General features: G+C 36.2%; 1 long non-coding RNA gene across 1 annotated transcript; it reads right to left on the bottom strand.

Moving 5' to 3' along the window:
• Positions 1-3,147: 3,147 nt before the first annotated feature.
• LOC110795996 (uncharacterized) lies at positions 3,148-5,048 on the bottom strand. The gene is made up of 3 exons (XR_002535495.2): positions 4,757-5,048; positions 4,508-4,619; positions 3,148-3,407 (listed from the first exon to the last, which is right to left on the bottom strand). It is a non-coding gene; the product is annotated as an uncharacterized lncRNA (long non-coding RNA).
• Between the last annotated feature and the right edge of the window lie 11,488 nt (positions 5,049-16,536).

Genomic DNA, 16,536 nt, shown 5'->3' with positions numbered 1-16,536 from the left:
GAATTAAAGGGGTGATTAATTTCGTGGATGTAATTGATTGCAAATTCGTGCGATTATTTGATTATATGTTCACAGGATTTTTTGGCAGTTTTGTCAATAATGGTCGAAATCTTATGTTTTTATAGTGAATTTCGCATGTGAACAACGTTTTAAAATTTTGACAAAAATCAAAGATTTGATGCAGAATCCAGAATTCCCAAATTCGAAGCCTAATTATGACTTTTCGGAGGTTTTAGTTTTTCAAATGCAAAATTTGTAATTTTTATGATGTTAAATTAAATATCTGCGAATCTTGTATGTAAATCTTAAATCTATGATTGACCTACTATATATGTTTAACAATTTTAAGGTCTAATTTTGTTAATTATACAACCTAATTAGTAATTATAATTAATTCGTTGAATTTCAAATAATTTAGAATTTGTTTTGAATTTCATAATTAATTGGTAATTTAATTAGGATCCTATGAATAAAAACCACCATAAAATTTGTTAAAATTGAAAATTTTTAAAATTTTATGACCTAGATTTTAATCCCTAAGAAAATATGTAATCGGAAATTAATTTGAATAAAATTTTCGATTTTTCGCCTAAATTTAGTGTTATTAATATGGATTATTAATTTGTCGTTAAATTTAAATATAAAAGTTTTTGATTTTTATAAATCGTTCACAAACTTGCACGCACGAAGCAATGGAAGCTAAGTGTCACCTTTAAGGGGTGTTGCATAGTGCGGGCATGCGACGACGAGCAAGGGAGCTCGTCGCCCATGCGGTACTAGGCAGCGAGCAAGCACGAGCATGCGCGCGCAGGCATGGGCCTGTGCGAGTGATCGAGCAAGGCGACGAGTGTCAAGCGCAAGGCAAGAGGCAAGACGAGCAACACGAAGAGCAAGGGAGCTCGCGTGCCGCTGCGCCTAGCCCCCTGCCTAGCGCACAGGAGTAAGGACAGTGTTGGCTGTTGCGTTGCTCACTGCGATGCGTCACTCGACCAGCAACAAGCAGGCCATGGGCGCTGCTGTGTGGCTTGCTTGGGCGAGGCGGGGGCTTCGGCCTACTGCCTTGCCTTGGCACGTTGGGTCGTTCGTTTAATTTTCGGTTGAGCGTCGATTTTAATTAAATTTCGTAATCTTAATTTCTCTCGGAATTTAATTTTGATTAATTTAATTATTATAAATTATTTCATACTAATTATTTTAAAATAATTAAAACCTTGGTAAAATTATAATTGATTAATTTTAATCAACTGAAAATATTATAAAGGGGTTTAAAATTATTTTATGTGAGCTTTAAATTTTAATTAAATTTGTAAGTTTTCGGTTGGACTAGGAAATACAATTTGATTTTTAAAATTTGTAAATCATGTAAATTCTTGGTTTTAGTGGGATCTTTTAGTCATTAAACTCTTGATTAGGTCTTTATTCCTTTAAGGTTAAAACAACTCTATTAGAACTAATAAGGTTAAATAATTTGTAGATTGTTGGAACCTTTGATTAGTTGCTGCAAATGTTTATGTGATGCATGATTTTTCTACTAACTTGCTATGTGGGCCATTCACTGATAAATGAATGGATGAATGGTATATTGTAAATGAACTGTTTTGCAGGTTATGGAAAGTGACTAGTATGGCCCAAATAGGATAGTAAATATGGTCTGCGTACCATTAATTTGAATGTAAAATTGGTCTTATGCACCAGAGTTTTTATTTAAATATGGTCTGCATACCATCAAATAGTTGTAATTAGTTTTAATTATAGCATATCCTATTTGAAGAAAATGGCGCCTCCCATAGTGAAATTCAAGACGGAGGTTCCATCCATTTTCAAGACAGAGTTTGAAGTTGAAGCTTCAAGATGAAATCGGGCCATACTAGATCACATTTAAATATTATGCATGTTTTAAGTTATTTATTGCTTTAAATATGTCTTAATAATGCACGAGATTATGGCTTGATTATGTTGCATGATTAAAGATTTTAGTTCACTTAAAATCTAACCAACATAGTAAGAGCCTTAAGTTCCAAACTTTAAAAATTGAGTTAAAAGGTGTCATTCCAAAATAACGCTTACTTGGATAACCTTTACATCAATCTAAGTAATAGTTTTCCGCCATAGCGAGGTGTTACTTGTTGATTCTAAAGGGGTAAGGTACACAAATAATTGTGAGTACATGTTAGTTTTGGTGAAACTCCACGATATAAGTAAGGAGTCCTTTTATGTCGTGGCAAATGAGATAGGTTTACCTAATAAGTTCTTAGACGTACCTATCAACCAAGAGTAGTTTCTAGACTATTAGCAAAGGATTTGCTTACCTAAAATATTTTAGAATTGAGTCTAAATACATAATGTGCTTAATTCTTCAATGATTTAAGGATCTTGGATTAATTTTATTCACACCTGTCGGAACACAAAACTCGAATAAAATGCTTAATAAATATTGAATTATGCATGAATGCTAGAATTTTTAAGTTTATTAAGAGAAACTGTGAATAGTTATTTATTTGTTTATTCTTTTCCATTTTGGTTTTAATTATGGCAAACAAGAATTCATTCAACATCCGATCAATTCTCGAAAAGGAGAAGTTGAGCGGGAAAAACTTCCTTGACTGGCAAAGGAACTTGCAAATAGTTCTTATGCAGGAAGAAAAGGAGTATTTCCAGGAAGAGGCGATGCGCGAAGCCGCGGGCGAAGGGGTCACTCAGACAGCCCTCAGTCCACTACTACATTTCTAGTCAGATGCAACGCCTAAAATCGTTGCAGTAGGCATGAAAACCCGTTGCATTAGACCTAATGCGACGCCAAATGACCCATGCACCCGGTGGCGTTGCATTAGGTCTAATGCGACGTTCATTTACCTGATGCGACAGTAAATTGATACCGTTGCATTAGATTTCCATCTAATGCGACGGGTCTCATATGAGGTGTCGCGTTAGTTATTTAGCTAATGCGACGGTTAATTTAGCTAATGCGCCGGTTAATTTAGCTAATGCGACGGGTAATTTTAGCTAATGCGACGGGTACCTACAATGGCTTAATGAAATAATGCAACGCCCCTTCCCTAATGCGACGGTAATTTTTTGTCAAAAAAAACTTTTGGGCACCTAATGCAACGGTTTATAATAACAATAATAATAATTATAATTTAAGAATGGAGGCCAATAACAAAAGATTTTCATTTACTTAAAGAGTAATATTACAATATATATTAGTGCCCATATAGAACACATGCATTACAAAATAGTTGTTCACTAATTAATTTAGTGTTTTTAATGACAAAAGTACATAAATTAAAATCCATAGAAACAAATTCAAACGTTACTAGAAATCCCAAAATTGCCTAAAACAAACAAGAGCCTCGACCGTCTCATTGTTAGATCTACATTTCTTCTCCATTTAGCTCACTATGCTCCTACAAGTTTAAATCACGAATGGGCACAAATTAAAGATGGTACAAGTTTAAATCCAAAAAGTTTAAATGTGGGGCAATTAGAAGATCAAAGATGAATAATAATTCTCAAAAAGCGGAGCAAGATTGTAATAATAATTTTTCCTGTTAATTAGTGAATGTTTGAATGTTTGACTTCTGATAAACACTTCAAGCCTTACAAAACACACTTCAAGCCTTACTTCTTGTTTGGTCACAGTCATCATGTTGTCATTCATGTTGTCATAGGAGCGAGTTAATTAGCTAACAAATTGATAATTTTAATCAAAATCAAAATCAATTTGAGGGCGTTCCTGAGGACTGCATCCCATCTGCAGAGATAAAAATGGTCCGAAAAAGAACCAGACCATTCACAGCACACCTGTACAGAATCAGGAGGAAGAAGCTTTTCCGCGAAATTGAACAAAATTAACTAAAATGATGGATAGCCTAGGGTTTGAAAACTTCCGAGTAGAGAAAAGGACGGTGAAAGTAAAATTAAAAATGGACAGAGAAGAGTGGAATGGTAATCTAAGGAACATAAGAAAAATGAAAGGAAAGCTACATTCCACCTGAAGCAAGGGAGACCGAATCAACATGATCAGAATGGATCAATTCTGGAAAAGATCTCCGTGAGAATGATGGGATATTGGCTAAACAAACACACATCCATACATCGATGACTATAGAATACAAAATAACAGCATAGAGGAGCCATGCTGTTACATACGCATCTCAACAAAAGACTGAACAAGTATCTGAATATTGTTTAAAACCCGGACATATTCAAGAAAACTATAAGCCAATATGTCCAGAACAATGAGGTATGCTCGAAAATGATTGATCAAATAACTTTCGGACTGATGATCACTACTGCAGGTTCTTATACTGAGTAGTTTTTGATTTCTCAACACACATACAAGGAGAACATCTTTCCATGAGTTCTACATTCAAAACACCTGATTTAAGAAAATTTACTCAAAATAAGGTTCGCTAGGACACAAGACTATTAACAGGACATTTATTCACTAATAAACCCAAAATTTGGAACATAGCTAACAAGTAACACAATATAGTTATCTGACCTTGGGCATCTTCTTTGTAGCACCATGATGATGACCATCTCTAGGTGTACATTTATGCTTAGTATCCATTGCTAGCTCTTTCCCTTTCGGCCTCTTTCAATAACTCGACTCCCTGCGACGTACCATATAATCAATCAATTAATATGAATATAAAAAACTATAAAAACTTTCAAGAAATCATCTAAAGTAATTTTACTAGTGTAAGGAGAAAAAAACAAAAAGAGCTAGACCATAGGGCAATTTTCATACCTCATTAGGTAGATGGTCATCAAGAGTAGAAGGTGGTAGTAATTCGAGCTCGGAAATAAGGTGGTAGTAATTCGAGCTCGGAAATAATTCGAGCTTGTAGTATTTTTTTGACATCTTGTCACACAAACACAATCCTTTTCCTTTCCTTGTTCTTCTTGATCTTTCCTATCTTCATTTTCCCTATCTTCATTTTCATTTTCTCGTTCTACAAACTGAAAGGGTTTTTCTGGAAAAACTGAATCAATGAGAGAACAGTCACATTAGTGTAGCATCCTTTGATATTTAAACTAGTGTAGGCCTGCAGGGTATCATAGAAAAGTAAGACACAGTTTGTTCTCATTGAAGATGATGATATATTCATTTTAAATGGAGTAGACAATTATCTCTCATTGATTCTTTGTCAGCTGATAGTGTTGACTTATATTTATTTATTTATTTATCAGAGTTTCATGTTTGCTAAATTGTTTGACTATATCAATGCTTTAGTTTGCCAAGTTTTTTCCTAAAGATCCCAAGAGAGACATTGCAGAAAAAAGTAAATACTCCCTCCGTCCCGGAATACTTGACTTGTTTTCTTTATCGGGCCGTCCCTTAATACTTGATCTGTTTCTAAAAATGGAAATATTCTAACAATATTATATTATTTCTCACTCCATCCCTATTAACCCACCTACCCCCTACTCCACACAAAAAATAATTAAAAATTCAACATCTACTCTCCCCCAACCCCACCTCTTAACCCACCTCCCACTAACTTCATTAAAATAATACCCTACTATCAACTACTACCTATTAAATTAAATAAGTCAATTCAAGTTCCTTAAACTCTGTGCCGGTCAAACCGGGTCGAGTATTCCGGAACGGATGAAGTATTTGGTTTAATGGCTAACTAGTTTGTTGTCCGAGTGATGCCTCAGTTGCTACTTGGAATGATATAAATTTCTTCTTTTTCTCTGATCTCTCAACTACCTTGAAATTGGTCAGGTTGATGTGGATATAGCAACACACATAAGTATTGTTGATGACGGTCCAAACCGCAGGTAATGAAATGCTCTGCATGTCTGCTATTTGTGTTATACTAATTTGATTTTAATTGATTAAGTTTACCAAAAAGTGGACCTCTGCCATAGTTTGATGAATTAAATTGTTGATATTTTTTCTAGCATGACCACAGAAACTAAGGTATCTATTAGATGTTGTATTAACCAAAAGGCTTACAAGTGATTTTTAATAGTGTTCCACTACTTTCATTACTTTTGAGGTTCAAAACTGTGTAAAAGTAAGGAGACCTGCCAAAAAATCTTAGGTCTTAGATCAAAATCTAGAGTTGGATTCCCACAAAATTTTACCCTCTTGTAGTGTCATAAAATGTTTTTTGGATTCCTCAAATTTCCATTTTTGTTTTACAGTTTTATACTCTAAAATGCAATATACCTAGTAGATCCATACTTTCCAAATTCCCGATAATAAATGATTGATTCTCGAATGATTGTTCAACGTTTGAATTTCAGCAAGAACCATTGCTCAACCTTTATTATTCTACCTTTGTATTCTTAATTTGCATACCTGAATTCTGAAACATACAGTGTTGTTAAAAGAAAATGTCAGCATTGTTTGCATAGTTGCTTATAGCAATGGACTTGAATACCTATTAACATGAGCGACTCATGGGGATGAAATCCATTTTTGTTTAGCCAGCCTCATTCTTTTGGATTAAAGATGTGATGGTTATTTGTTGTTGCTGTATAGTAGAGTAGTGAATATCTGTTGATGTTTTATAGAAGATACCACTAATGAGAGTTGGGGTTAGCAGCATTGCCTCCTTGTCCAGTTTCATTACCGGACTTAAGGGGTGGATTTTCACTTACCTTATCCCTCTGCCCTTGTGTGATCCCTCCTTGTCCAGAACAATGCTTATTAATGAAGATAGGAAAGATCAAGAGGAACAAGGAAAGGAAAAGGAGTGTGTAATGGCAATGTTAATATGCAATGATAAAAGGTCAAAGTTTCTTGAACAGAGTTACAGCACAATAGTAGACAGTAGCTATTCAAGAAGGCAGTGAATGCTACATTGCTAACAAAAAAATTACTCCATAAGCTATAACTCTTGAGTTCAAAATCCTACTTTGGTGGAGTGCGAAGAGATTCTAGGAATACAGAACCAGAGGTCCCGTTAGCCCTTAGCGCTTACAAAGTGAAACTATGTTGACCCGGGAATTCACTTTTTCTGAAGTCCTCGTGTCAAATACTTGACTTGGGACGTGGTTACTACACCTAGACACTTCACTTTTGAACAAAAAATATGCAAAATTTTCATAAAATTGGATGTCGGTGTCTTCTAGGCTTCTAATTGTATATAACCGGTCTTCTCAGTCACCCATGCCTTCATCATCTACCCTCTTCACACACCCATCTTAATTTTTCTTAATTTCTTATTTCACTGTAGTTTTCTTAATTTCTTCTCAAAATTGCAATAATTAGTAAAATTTTGCATAGGGAAAGGGGGTATTTGAAAAATGGCAACCTCAATTCTCTCGTGGACTTTTGCCTAGATACAAGCAAAATATGACCCTTTTATTATCAACATTTTTTTCCAGAATATCCCAATACTGAGTAAACAACATTCCCCCTTACTCTGATATCCATAACAACATACCCCTTTCTAATTAATTTGGGAATTTGGGGGAAAATTAAGGGGTATTAATCTCAACTAATAACCAGTCTTCTCAGTTCTCATTGGTGCTCAAAAGCTAGCCTTCAATACAAGTTTAGTAAACTAAATCAAATATCACAAATTTAGTAAACTAAGAATATCACAAATTGGCTCACAAATCAAATATCACAGATTTATCAAATATCACGACTATTCTGCCTTCCATCATCAAAGTTCAGTAAACTAAATCAAATATCACAAATTTACAGAATATGCTCCAATAATCAACTATGAAGAAATTAAAAAAAACAAATTGTAATTATACATATCGTGAATTCCAGACCCTCCTGTTCGAACTATTATGCGAAGCCCAAATCAACCCTCCTGCTCGATGAACAGCAATCAAGCGACGTGAGAGAATGTCGCAGCCCAAGAAATTCGATTAATGTCGAACCTAATTGCGAATTCCAGACCAAATAGTTAGAATTTGCCAAAATTTTGATGAAACCCTAAAAACTCGATCCTATTTTCTCTCAAGTCTCTCTCCTAAAAAATTAGAGATTTTCTTTTGGCAGTGTTTGCTTGTGTGTTTTATTTTATTTTTTATTTTTTTTTACCGAAAATTAAGTATGCGGTCAGGTTTTGAAATTTTAGGGAAATAATATGAGAGAATAAACTAAAATAATAGGCGCGGAAATAAAGTAAAATGGGAAAAAATAAATTAGCATACCCGTTGCATTAGCCTAATATGCCGTCGCATTAGCCTAATATACCGTCGCATTTGACCATCTATTGCAACGGTTGCCAACCACCGTTGCATTAGCCCGAATTTCTGAAATCTTACACAAGACACCGTTACATTAGCCCCCCTATTGCAACGGTTCTCACTAAGGTGTTGCATTAGGCTTTTCTATACCGTTGCATCTGATCAAAAATGTAGTAGTGGTCGTTGGATTGATGCCAACAAGGATGTAAAATGTCTAATGCTTGCAACCATGAGTGCAAATCTACAGAAAACGTTCATCAACTCAGATGCTTTCACAATCATTAGTGAGTTAAAGAACATGTGACGAGCGACATTTATGTCGCTCTTAACTTAGGATTTTAGTTCATTTTATTAGCATTTTATTATTATTTTCGCTTAGTTTTATCGTTTTTAGTTCGTTTGTTGCATTTTGCATTTATCGTTACATTTTCTCGTCTTGCGCATATTTTAGTCGTTTTTGCTCTAAATATGTCTTTTGTGCGCATTCTCATTGCGTAAGAGTCATTTTAAGTATTAGCGTGTTAATATTGTGTCATTATGCTTGTCGACGAGTTATATGTTTTACGATTTGCAAAAACGTTAAACGAATTAATATTTTGATTTACGATTTTAATAATATGCTCTACGATTTTATTGAATGTGGTAGGCGAGGCAACTAGCTTGCATACGATGCCTACAACGTTGCAGCAACATGAGAAGCCACAAGTGCACGCAAGAGCCAAGGCAAAGCAGCCCCAGCAGCTACACTCGTGCACTCACAGCAATAGCTCAAGCGAACAACAGCAGCAATAGCTTAGCATGGCACGCGAACTAATCAGCCACAACAGCATCTTGCTCACCTTTAAGCCATCACACAGCAGCCTTGTGCTCTCCGTTCAGCATGTACACACAGCCACAGCAAGGCAAAGCAGTCGCAGCAGATCAGTACAGCAGAACAACACGCAGAATAGGGCAGAACAGCCCTGCAGTTCTGTTCGGTCGAACATGAAGTTCTGTACGATCGAACAAAGCTGTGCGAGCAAATGTGAGCTTCTGTGCGGGCGAGTTGCTGGACAGAATGTCCAATTTTTGGTGTGCCACCTAATGTGTCTCTTTGTTCGACCGCACAGATTTTGTGCGACCAAACAAGTCCCTTGTGCGACCAAACACGGCTGCGGGGCTGCTACTATAAAAATGTAAAATCGCAGCAAGCTTTCACACTGAGTTTTACGTAATTCATTTTTAGCTTTCATTTTTCTTAGGCTTAGCTTACAATTCTCTCTCTAGAATTATTTTAGGGATTAGATTAGAGATTAGGATTAAGGATTCTTATCCTCAAATTCTTGATTCTAAATTGAATTCAATCATCAAATTTCAGATTTCTTTTCTCTTTGCTTTGAGTTTTGTTCTTCAAGTTTGATGGAAATTCTTCAATTCAAGGTATAATTCTTCTTTTCCTTTTGATTTGTTCTTTAATTCTTTAATGGCTTCATTAATTTCATTTATGCTTTGATTTCATGCTTGAATTCTAGAATTAGTTTCACATTTTGAATTTTGAATTTCTTTGATTTTTCCCCAATTTTTGGATGTTTGAATTTTCTGATTTTTGTTGATTCAATTAGCTTCATTAATTCAATTAGTTTCATGATTAGGATTAGTGTTAGTTTAATGTTGATGTTAATCATGCTAATTGAGTAGTTTAGTCTGGAGGTTAGGGATGAAGCCTTGGGATTGAATTTGGGGAATTTTAGGGAAAATTCATGATTGATGTTGTGATTAAATGTGATTTAGTGATAGGACATCCATGCCTAGTTGAGTAGTAGTTGCAAATGCTATTTGATTGGGATTCGATTGGAATGCATAGGCTAGGTTTGGCAAGACATTGTGATCTTAGTTTGTGCAAGTGAATAGTGGTGCCTATTATATGCAAGTTTGTTTAGTCTAGGATTAGGCGAAAGCTCTTCCGTAGATTAGACGCTTCGCGTGCCCCATCCGAGAGGTGGCGGGTTCATCATTAGATGTTATTCCCCTATGTGCTAAGTCGTTGCATATTCATGAATGTTTTGACCTTGTGCTTCCTTTGATTCGATTTCCATTGCCGATTCCCGAAATCTCTAGAGTTTCTTTATTTGTTTGCATTTCTAGCTTTCATTAGATTAATTCAAAAACTCAATTTTGATTCGAACTAGCTTGTGAACGCGTAGATTGAAAAGTCAAACATATCCATTCCTATGGGACGATCCCTATACTTGCCGCTATAGTCCATATAGCCGGTTAGTTTAGTGGTTTTATAAATTTTGTTTGATTTGGTGGTTTTCTATTCAACGACGGAAAAACGCCTTATCAACATGTTCCAAGATCTAGCTCGAGTCGAAATATTCGAGACTCATAGGAAAATTCTTGACACCGAGCTCAAGAAGGGCGAGCCTGTAAGTCCACATGTTCTCAAGATGATTGGATTAATTGAGAATATGAGTCGGTTGGATCACCAGTTCTCTCAAGAAATGGCTGTAGACACCATCCTCCATTCTCTTCATAGGGAGTATGATCAGTTCAAATTGAACTACAGCATGAATAGTCTGGACAAAACGCTCACTGAGCTTCACGGTCTGCTAAGACCGCTGAAAAGACGCTCAAAAGTGATAAGCAAGATGTGCTTATGGTGCGTGGTGGCAAGTTCAAGAAATCTGGCGAGAAGAGGAATGCTAAGAAAGGTGGCAAGAAGGCCAGCCCAACTAAGCAAACTGGCGGCACCAAGTCTGAAAAGAAGAAGGTGAGCCAACCCACTTCTGAGTCTGAATGCTTCTACTGTAAGAATAACGGGCATTGGAAGAGAGATTGCTTGAAGCTAAAGGAAGATCAGAAGAACGGAACTGTCGTTCCATCTTCAGGTATTTTCGTTATAGAATGTATACTTGCAAATTCAACTTCTTGGGTATTAGATACAGGTTGTGGCTCACACTTATGTCCCAATTCACATGGACTAAGAATAAGTAGAAGGTTAAGAAAGGGTGAAGTCGATATACGAGTGGGAAAGGAAGAAAGGATTGATGCATTAGCTGTAGGAACTTATTATTTTTCGTTGCCCTCTGGGTTAGTTTTGGAACTAGAAGAGTGTTTCCATGTTCCAAGTCTTACTAAAAACATCATTTCTGTTTCTTGCTTAGATGCTAAGTGATTTAGCTTTTTAATAAAAGACAATAGTTTCTCGTTTTATTTTAAAGAGATGGTTTATGGATCTGCTAAATTAGTCAATGGATTTTATGTGCTAGATCACGACAAACAAGTTTAAAACATAAATACCAAAAAGGCCAAAAAGAATGATTCAGATCTCACCTATCTGTGGCATTGTGATTAGGCCATATTAACATGAAACGCGTAGAAAATCTTCAAAGGAAGGAATTATAGATCCATTTGACTTAGAGGATTATGGTAAATGCGAATCAGGCTTACTTGGAAAAATGACAAAGCAACCTTTCTCTAAAGTTGGAGAAAGAGCAAGTGATCTATTGGGTTTAATCCTGTAATACCCCGAATTTTTAAAACTCAATTAATTATGCTTAATTGTTTTTATTTAGCTAAAATCGTTTTAAATCCTAATTTCGAACTTTATTTTAATTAACGAAATTTTATTTCACTTGAATTTTAATATCGATTACACAATTTACCTTTTAGATTTTAACAATTTAATTTACAAGGTTAACGACCTTTTTAAATCTTAATTATTTTCAGATTTCTAATAATTTCGAAACGTTCTTATTTTATTCAAAAACTGAATTTATTTTTCGTTAACGATATTTTTATAAAGAATTATTTTAGCTAAACGTTTCTATTTTTAGTAGTTTCCAAAAATAGCAACAACAATTCTGAATTTTAGTTCAACTAGGCAAAAATACGAAAATGCCCTCGGAATATCAAATTTTCATTTCTCTTCTTCTCTCTTTGCTCTCCACGTATAAGCCAGAAGGAAACCCATCCTCCTTTCTTTATCTTCCCTAAAATCAGACATAATTCATTGCAAAGTCCCAATTGCTTCTTTCTTCTTCTTTTACAAATTCAGTTATTCGGAATTTGAGTTCAACCTGAAACCAAAAATCAATTTCAATTCCACTTCCCTCCTCTTCCCTGATTCAAACCACCACCGTGACAACCACCAACTATCCACCACCATCTGCCCCCATTGTCCACCACCTACTGCCCATCATCACCAACACCACCCAGCACCACCCGACCACCATCGTACCTCTGTTGTTCTCTCTCTCCTTCTTCACAACCCACCTCCATTGCCTCCCCTGTTCTTTTTCTTTTCCATGCTCAAAACACCACGTCACGCCACCACAACCACAACCACCACCATCAATCAATCTTCGCCCCAATCCTCGGCGAGCTGCCGGCAAGAACCGACCCGAGACACCCCTCCCTCAAACTCCCCTGCCTCTCCTCTTCTTTTCGCACAAACCTCCCTCTCCCCCTCCTTGCTGTTTCGCCGTCGTGACCAACCACCACCATCGCCGTCGCCTCCGGCGCAACCCTGCTGCGCCGACCAACCAGCTGCCACCTCCCTCCTCTCTTTCCTTCCTTGCTCCTCTGTTCGTGCCCCCTCCCTTTCCCTCTGTTCGTGCCTCCCCTTTTGTTTCCTGAAAACCAAATCAAGGTTTCCAAAACCAAACCCCTATTTGGATTGGGCCACTTTCATTTGGGCTTTTTGGTAAGTTAGAACCTAAATTGCGATTTCAAGTTTTCTAAATTATTAATTTATGTGTTTTAATAAACTTTTATGATATAATTATTAACTAATAAATTGTTTAAGATTTTCAGGTGTTACTATCGATTTTAATAAAATAAATTACTAGCTTGATTTAGCAAAAACCGAATTTATATAATATTTCCATGTAAATCGATTTCTGAAATATATAAGTATATTTCGAGTAAAATTTCGTTTGATAATAACGTTTTCATAAATTTACAAAATTATACTTTTTATTAGAATTCGTTAGTATAAATTCATTGCTTATAAAATTTTATTATTTATAAAATATTGATTTTAGATTATTTACCGTTGTAGTACTAATTCAATAATTTAATATTCTGAAAGAAATCGGACTTGGAGCTCAGGAAGAACGATCCATCAGACGGGAAGTATAAAACTACGGTTGAGGTAACGGCTATTGCTAGTACCCGCAATTCCCTTCTAAATGTGTTTATGACGATATGATTGAATTTATGAACTGAATGCTTTTACATGTTTTATTGAATTGCGGGAAATGAATTATGTTTTGACTGAATTATTTCTTATAATATGATTTGATTGAGTTTTCTCATAAAATGATGTTTATGCAATGTTATGGAAGAAATGATATTTGTATTGATCCCAGGATCAAAATGATGATTTATGATATAAAAGAGTTATGTTATTTCAACTGAAATACAAGCCAAGGCTTCGTAAAATTACATAAAATCTAGGTGAAATAATAAAGTCATAAAATCTTTCTTTAGCTTTGAACTCTATTGTCTAAGGATTCGAGGCATGCACGAACACAACACACACACACACACGAGCAGCCCACGAGGGGCGTTGTGCGCGCGCGGCCCAGCAGCGCTGGCACGCGGCCCATGCAAGGGCGCTGCCAGCCTGCTGCCTTGCTTTGCTCGGCTGGGCCTGGCCTTGCCTTGCGCTTGGCTGGGCCTACCTTGCTAGGCGGACTGCTGCTTTGTTGTTGCTCGCTTTGCGCGGGCTTCGCTAGGCGCGGGCCTAGCTTCGTGTTGGGCCTTGCGTCTAGCAAGCTCGTCCGATATTTATTTCGTATGTCGCGCTTCCGATTCGTTTTCCGATTCCGGAATTCATTTCTGATTCGAACAATATTTAATATTTCCGATTCCGGAATTAATTTTCGTTTCGAACAAATATTTAATATTTCCGATTCCGGAATTTATTTCCGATTCCGATAATATTTCCGATTCCAGCAATATTTCCGTTTCCGACAATATTTCCAATTCCGGCAATATTTCCATTTCCAATAATATTTTCTGATACGTACCATGTTTCCGTTTCTGGCAACATCTACGACTTGGATAATATTTATATTTCCGATACGATCCATATTTCCGTTTTCGGCAATATCATCGTTTCCGGAGTATTCATAATTTGCCTTTTGACCATTTCAGCTCCCACTAGAACCGAGATCCGTCGATTCCGAATATCCATAAATGGAGTATTTAATTCACTTAAATACTTGATCTGTTCACGTACTATTTTTGTGACCCTACGGATTCAGTCAAGAGTAAGTTGTGGATTAATATTATTAATTCCACTTGAACTAAAGAGACCTCTAGCTAGGCATACAGTTCACTTGATCTCACTGAATTATTAACTTTCATAATTAATTAATATTGAACCGCATTTATTAGACTTAGCGTTGAATGCATACTTGGACCAAGGGCATTATTTCCTTCAAGAGAAGGGGGTTGAGGAGGGGTCACTCCAACGTTGTTGCAGCCATGGATGAGAACTCGAAGGACGCCGAGGAGCCAACGTGTTTGAGGAAAGGGAGAGGCAGCCTATTGTACTGAATACTGGCCGTCTTACACGGTGGAGGAGGTAATGGATTGCCAAACCCTTTTTGAATATTCGATTCCCACCTGAGCCAGCTACTCTATCTGCGGGGTACGTCGTATGGATGAAAGGTCCAAGCTAGAGGGATGCTTCTCTCTCCGAATATTTGGGAGTCGGAGGTTCTAAGGCTAGACATCCTGCATCAATTGCTTATGGGGAGAGTGATGAGAGTTTGGCCCATTCGGTGCTTGACCATTCTAGGTTTAGAGGAGGTTCATCATCATCTCGCCTTGGAAAGTTTGCTAGTTCCTTCTCTTGCCGCTTGGGAAAGGGGAAGGTGGATGAATGATCACAAGAAGGGGCAAGGGGATAATACTCAAAGCGTTAAGGCTCAAGAGCATAGTCGCCCAATCCCAGAACTTTGTAGGCTTGAAGTGTTTGAAATTTGTATTTGTAGGAAATGTGTTTGAGAGTGTGTTTAGAAATGTGTTTAGAAATGTGTTTGGTGGAATTAAAAAGGCTTGAAATGACTTTGCTTCACTTGATTCCGACCTTGAAATCGAATTAGCTTGAATTAAAGCCTTAGAGCCATTTGAATAAAATATCATTTGAAAATTGTGAACATGCTTTTTATTCGCACATTTAAACTTTTGAGTTTTGAATTTGATTTGATTTTTAGGACGCCCTAATTGAGAAAACTTTGAATTTTTTGAATATTAAGGTGGTCGGTCCTCGAATTGAGGTTGCCTACGTGTCCCATTAAGGAATCATGCCGAACGTAGTTCTAACTTACAGAACTTTTTGAAAATTGAACTTGAACTTTGAATTTAGACATATAACTTCTTGAGTTGATAATTAGCATGAGAATGTGAGAGTATGTGAGGTTGCTTATACTCTCATGCTAAAAGGGCTTTAGAAATGCTAGTATGTGAGGTTCTTATACTCTCATACTAGCATTTCTAGTTTGGTTTATTATTTGATCCGTTGATCAAATTTTTTAGTTTAGGTTCGTTTGATTCTAAATTAACGCTTAGGTTTTATAAGGTGTCTGTTTGACTGGGCATAGTCATATCAGTTCCAGTTCATACTTTTGACACTATTCACTATTGAAGAGAATCTTATAAATTCTTTTCAATACGAAGTATATAGGAAAAAAATTATATTCATGTGTAGTCTTGTTTGATTTGTCTAAATGAGTACTTTATGACTATCAAAATTTTATAACTTTTAATATTTTGTAATTAGTGATTAAATTAATATCAAATGTGCAATATTAACGCAAAAGTGGAATTAAATCGGAAAATCATTATGGAACAGAGGGAATACATTCAGAGTTTCTTATAATAAACATATATGTAAATTTACCTTAACTCATGTTCATACAAATTGATCATTGTGTACATACTTGTTGTTCATCCAAAATCCCGTAGTAAACCATCAAGTCCGGAATTTTCTGGGGAAAAAAAAGGCAGATCGGGGATATTCGATGGTTAAGAGCAACTCCAATGGTTAAAAAATGGATCTGCTAAAAAAATGAACATGTGAGCATGTAGCCCGCCATTGGTACAACAATGTCATACACAGCTGTTAAAACCTTGCAGCTATTTTGGGCAGGTAGCTCAAAAAACAAAGGTGCTCAAATAAATAAATTGTTTAAATTAAATATTATAGCTACAAGTTACTGTGGCCACCAATGTAAAAATGTGTAGCTTAAATTAATTGTATAGCTAAAACTATGATATGGCAAACTTAGCCACAACACCTTGTAGCTCACTATTGGAGTTGCTCTAAATTCACTCGTTACTTAAGCAGGTGGGTTAGGATACTCT

This window comes from Spinacia oleracea, chromosome 1 (genome assembly GCF_020520425.1).
Source record: "Spinacia oleracea cultivar Varoflay chromosome 1, BTI_SOV_V1, whole genome shotgun sequence".
Lineage (NCBI taxonomy): Eukaryota > Viridiplantae > Streptophyta > Magnoliopsida > Caryophyllales > Amaranthaceae > Spinacia > Spinacia oleracea.
Note: the sequence above shows the minus strand (reverse complement) of the source record. Positions and strands in the feature narration are given on the sequence as shown.